Raw genomic sequence first — 6,000 nt, 5'->3', positions numbered from 1 at the left:
ATCCAACAGGAAAAAAATATTGTAAGAAAAATGACAAAGAGGATAATCAGAAAAATCTTAGGAAGCCAGTCCCAGCCCTGTATCCAACTAGTAAGCCAAGAGGACATTCCAGACAGTATAACCATTGACTATTAATCAATGAATGATGATAATTCATTTATTTGAATTATCAAGGAAATATCGATATTGTTATAGCTGTAATTTGTACCATGACATCATTTCTCATATGCAACTGATATCAAAATGATGACCCACTCACTAAATTGCAAGCATACTTTGAACCCTCTTTCTTTTTCCCTTAGAAACTCTCAAAGGAAAGAAAAGATTAAGAAAAGATTCTGAAATTAAATCAGAGTTAAATCCAGTGCAGGAACACAAATCCCTTGGCTTCCAAAGGCAGCCTGACTTTCTGTCCTTGTGCGCATTATGAAAAAAAAGGTTAACAAACTGGTTACAATCATGGGCAGCTTTAGGCCAAAAGCACAAGGCATTTTTAGGAAGCCAGGTGTTGAAAAGGGGGTGAACTTTTAATGCATAACACACTGGTTGTTTACATGCACTTCCTCCCTGCCTCACTTTAAGGTGGGGGATAATTAGTCTATTGGTACAGTTAGCTTTTCAGGAAATCTCACAATGCCAATGGCAATATTTTAAAGATCTGGCTAGTTCTTCTTCGTGAAAACAATCTCCCCAACTGAGCAAATTAGAGCCCCAAAACATTTGTGAATGCATAACCTAAAGCTCATATCTGAAATACAGATCATTTTTCTCCCCTCTGGTCTTCTGGGATGTAAGATGGAATTCATATTCCATAACAGATGCGCTCAGCTACTCCAAGATTGGAAAAGGAGGACATTTAAGCTAACCTCTTAACTGCCCCTCACTGGTGTCTTTTAGAGATTTGATCAGATAATGTATAGCTATTATCACCCAGCTCATGGAAGTCAAACAATTCCCACCTATTATTTCAGCAACAAAACTAACATTCAGATTTCCCCATAAACCGCCGTCTGGAACGGTTTACACATTGTTAATTCCTAAGAAAAGAATCAACTTTTCATTCCTCGCCCCACCACATAGCAGAACATATGTTGATAAATGGGGACTATTTAGCAGGCTTCGTTTTGCTTCTGTAGCTGAGAAAGGAATAATGAGGGTAGCAGTCAGACTGTTGAATTAATGATACCTAAAATTAGCTTAATTAATTAGTTTAGTTACTGAAACTAATTTAGTTAGCAGATTAATTAATGTTCATAAAGAAAGTTATTTGAAGACAAAAGCCCTGGTGGTGCCTAAAAGATCTGAATGATTGCATCAAGTCCTCAATTGTATCCTTCGACGGTTTTGGGAGCTCTGAATTCAAGGAAGGAAGACAGATGTGTTTTGTTTTTTCCATGCACTTTTCTGATCATTTGTTTCCTTATCTCAATTATTTCATTGACATTTTACTTATATATTCATTTTCATCACTACATGATGAATGAGGGGACAGTCTCTAAATAATGAATAGAATAGAATGGAATGGAATGGAATGGAATGGAATGGAATGGAATGGCATGGCATGGCATGGCATGGCATGGCATGGCGTGGCGTGGCGTGGCGTGGGGTGGGGCGGGGCAGAATAGAATAGAATAGAATAGAATTTTTTTAAAGTTTGTCTTGAGCTTAAGACACATGAATTCACACATGCTTGTTATCAAACATTTGAGTTTTTGACGTGGTTTTTTAATGTTTTACATTATGATAGTAAATCACCATGGAATAAATTATGTGTCTGATTTTATGTTCAGTCTCACTGTGTACCATCATAGGTTCTATAAACCTGGAATTGTTTTCTTGATGCCTGTTTTCTTGATACCAAGTCCTCTCTGGAATGACTGAAATAAGATTACTTTTGACCATTTGTCCCTGTTTTTGCATGAAGCGTCTCCTGAAATTTTGCATGATTTCTCCATTTTGCCATTTCCCCCCAAAAAGAGTTTAATTGACACCATCTGTGCTGATATGTTCAGAATGATACTTTTCCTTTAAGTCAGCCATAAAATAGAATTAGATTTTAGATTAGTTAAGTAATAAGCTACTGTATATTCATGTAACGACTTACCAATAAAAGTCTCCCTATTGTATATGAAGTTTTCTGCCAGCAATGCTGGGATGCTAGGATTTTTTTCAGGGATGTTAGGATCATTTCCGTGTTACACCTCTGGTTTAAGAATCTCAACTTTAATCTCAAGGAATATTTCTAAAAAACAAAAACAAACCCCAGAGCAATAGAGTTTAACATGGAAATTATATATATATAATAATCTATACTATAATCTATACTAGTCTCCCTTTATTTATTTATCAGCACAAATAAAAAAATATATATGTGTGTGTGTGTGTGTGTGTGTGTGTGTGTTGTATTTGTGCTGATAAATAAATAAAGGGAGACTAGTATAGATCTATTTCAAGCTATTTAGCTGTCATCAGCTAGCCATACCCTAACTGGGATTCGAATGGCTAGCTGATGAGAGCTAAATAGCTTGAAATAGAGCTATACTAGTCTCCCTTTATTTATTTATCAGCACAAATACAACACAAATATAACAAAGGCAACAGTAAAAATATTGGGTTTCGGTCGTGATGGTCTCTTGTGACGAGCCGATGGACAGAGAATGGAAGCAGTTAGCTTCCTCCCATAATTGGGGCATACCAGGGGTTGTGACACTAAATATATATATTTATCCAGGGGAAAAGAACGGGGTCTGGTGTCATTTCATGCACTACCTAGATCCTGTGCATGCATAGATAAAGTTTCACTCACTTGTACGGCCTGGTTCCCAACAGGTCATGGACTGGTACCAGTCCATAACCGGCAGCTTGGGGAGCTCTGGATTAGAATATACAACTGAAGATGGAAATTATATGGGAATATCAACAATGACGCACATCAAGTTTATCAAGATCAGTTCTATAAGACAAACACAGGCCTAAATGTAGCATGCATTCAGTAAACGAGATGAGTAATTGTCAAAGATGTATAAACTTTGTTGGCAATGTAAATGTAAAGAAGGAATCTTCTGCCATCTTTTGATAAAGCAAAGAAACACTGGCATAAGATTTATATTTTAATACAGAAGATTCTTAAAGTAAAAATCAAGTCAGAGACTTTTCTTTTAGGCTTACTGATCAAAGAACTTGGAAAAAGAATTGGAATTTTTCTGTTATGTATGTTGATAGCAGCAAGAATGCTTTATGCACAAAAATGGAAAGATACTTTAATTTCTATCATAGATGAATGGCTGGAAAAACTGAGGAAACTAGCAGAGATAACTAAACTAATAGTTTTTATCAAAGCAAAGAACAAATCCAACTTGGTTTCATCTTGAAATCACTTCTGGATTTTGTTGCTTGAGATGGAAAAAATGAAGCTTTGACTTAAGTATGTAAAAATAAAAAGTTGAAGCTGTAATGTTGCTTCCTTATTCTACTGTGCAAAAAAAAAAAAAGTTGGAAATCAATGCTTTTTCTCCCCCCTCATTTTCCCACTATTTCCATTTTCTTTTGCATGTTTATTATTTATTTATATTTAAAAAATAAGGCAGCAAACATATCTTGATAAGTTTAATGAAATTATTAATAAAATAAAAAAAATAAAAATAAAGGAAATGTGTATAATGCTTATTTATTTTTTAAATTTTATTTATTCAATGTTGAAACCACTCATCTCTCTCATAGAGGGACTACATGCACATTTCTTCATATTAGATTTTGTTTATAAAAAGGAATCACAACAACATACTCTGTTAAATATGGGGCATCTGTTTGGGGAGAGGGTTTATTTATTTATTGGCCCTGCAATAAATTATGTCATACATAAATACACACATATACCCAACATTCTCCTTAAGTTGTTTTACACTAATTGTTCCACTGGAATAGATATAATAATATCATTTTAAGACATTCAGGAAGAATGATTCTATAGCCCAGACTTCACTTCTGTGTGTGTGTGTGTGTGTGTGTGTGTGTGTGTATGTATTTGATACATACATTGGAAGTGCAGTTCTTCAAAGTCCCAAGTTACAGTCTAAAAGTGCTGAAAGACACTGCACTAGGGAATGCTTATGCTGCAAAAGCCAAATATCATATAAAAGGATTTATTTATCCTATTTTTATTGTCTTATCCTGGATAATGAAAACTTTAAAAGCTTCTGAATCTGTGCCAAAGTCTCTGCAAAATCTTCTACCTCTTCTTAACTTGTTATATGAATCCTAAGTATTGTTCACGGTATAGGATTTTTTAAAAAAACACCAAATGTGTATTTAGTATTTAGTAAACAGAAAATCAATACCTGATGTTCTATAAATATATGAAAAAAGTAATTAAGGATCTGAAAGCAAAATTATCTTTTTCTGATAGAATTTCAGTCCAACAATGGGGAACACAAAGGACAAGCAAAATAGCATTTTGATCAACACTGTAACAAGGAAGTTAAACAAATGCCTTCTTTGGCACTGGCTAGTAACCTTACTGAATTTGCTGGACTAGGTTAAATATTTTATTATTAAACAGTAATAGTTATTTTAACCATTAATTATAAATCATGGAAAGCAGGCATGTGGCGAAGCAGCAGGCCAGCCTCCAGTACACTCTTTATTCGTTTTACAAAAATTGCCTTAGGGCACCACCTGAACTATATAGATATTACAAATAAAGGTGTTTGCTGGATGCAAACCAGTGCCCTGAAAAAAAATACAAAAGTAAATGGCCGCAAGAATGGGAACTAGTAATGGGGATTTCAGAAAATAATCTCAATGCTGCCTCTTCCAGTAAATGCACATTTTATGACTTCCACCTCTACCACGAAGACCATCTTAGCAGGCAGCAAGACTTCCCCTGGTAGCCATTTTGTGAGCCCACTTATGACATGCTCTGGAGAGCCCAATTGTACCTACCCTGAGGGTATAATATCCACCTCAATGGTTTCAGAAGGCTGCTATTTTGCAGTGACTTAAAACATTCAGACTCTTGGAAATGGGGGACTGTTATTCAAAAAAGAAAGAAACAATCATGCAATAAATGTTAGCCACTCAAATTTCTGCAAGTACCTTTGTCATAAAACACTAACTATAGAGCATAATAGTCATTCCCCAGAGCAAAGGAGACCAGAGGACCTTCAAGCAGAAAATAACACTTTTCCACAAATCTTTAGGCAGTCATGTTCTATCTTTCTCTCTAAACAGCATTTTGAAATATCAAAACAGTTCTTGAACAAAATATAAGCAGCCTTTCCTTTTGCATAATTTCAAGCTATAATTTAGAAATAGAGAATGCTGCGTATGTGGTTATTTGGCTGTCAGGTAAACCTTTGAAAGGAAGAAAAGAAGCACAGATAATACATTTTGAGTATTATCACTTGAGAGAAGAAACAAACATTATGTACAATTTCATAGTTCTCTTAAAAAGGGGGGAGGGAGAATTTTAAGCCCATTTGGAATATTTTCCCTCGTTTATTTCATTTTTTATCCATCGGGGGGGGAGGGGGTTTGGCAGATGAAAAGACAAAATGCTCCTCAAAAATGTTGTAAAATCCAGGGTGAAATTCAGCCGGTTTTGACTGGAAATTTTGAGTAGTTCGGAGAACCGGCAAATACCACCTCTGGCTGGCCCTAAAATGGGGTGGGAATGGAGATTTTGCAATATCCTTCTCCTGCCACGGCCCCCCAAGCCATGTCCAAAGAACCAGTAGTAAAAAAAATTGAATCTCACCACTGGTAAAATCCCAATATAATGTGTGGCAAATTTCCTAAAGTAACACTAAATAAGGTGAATAGAATAAAATAGAATAGAATAGAACAACAAAGTTGGAAGGGACCTTGGAGGTCTTCTAGTCCAACCCCCTGCATAGGCAGAAAACCCTATACCACTTCAGACAAATGGTTATCCAACATCTTAAAAACTTCCAGTGTTGGAGCATTCACAACTTCTGGAGGCAAGTTGTCCTTAATTGGGCA

Source organism: Thamnophis sirtalis, unplaced genomic scaffold, assembly GCF_051295495.1.
Source record: "Thamnophis sirtalis isolate CommonGarterSnake01/CBP01778 unplaced genomic scaffold, rThaSir2_p1.2 scaffold_3, whole genome shotgun sequence".
In the NCBI taxonomy this organism is placed as follows: Eukaryota; Metazoa; Chordata; class Lepidosauria; order Squamata; family Natricidae; genus Thamnophis; species Thamnophis sirtalis.
This window is presented reverse-complemented; position numbering follows the sequence as displayed.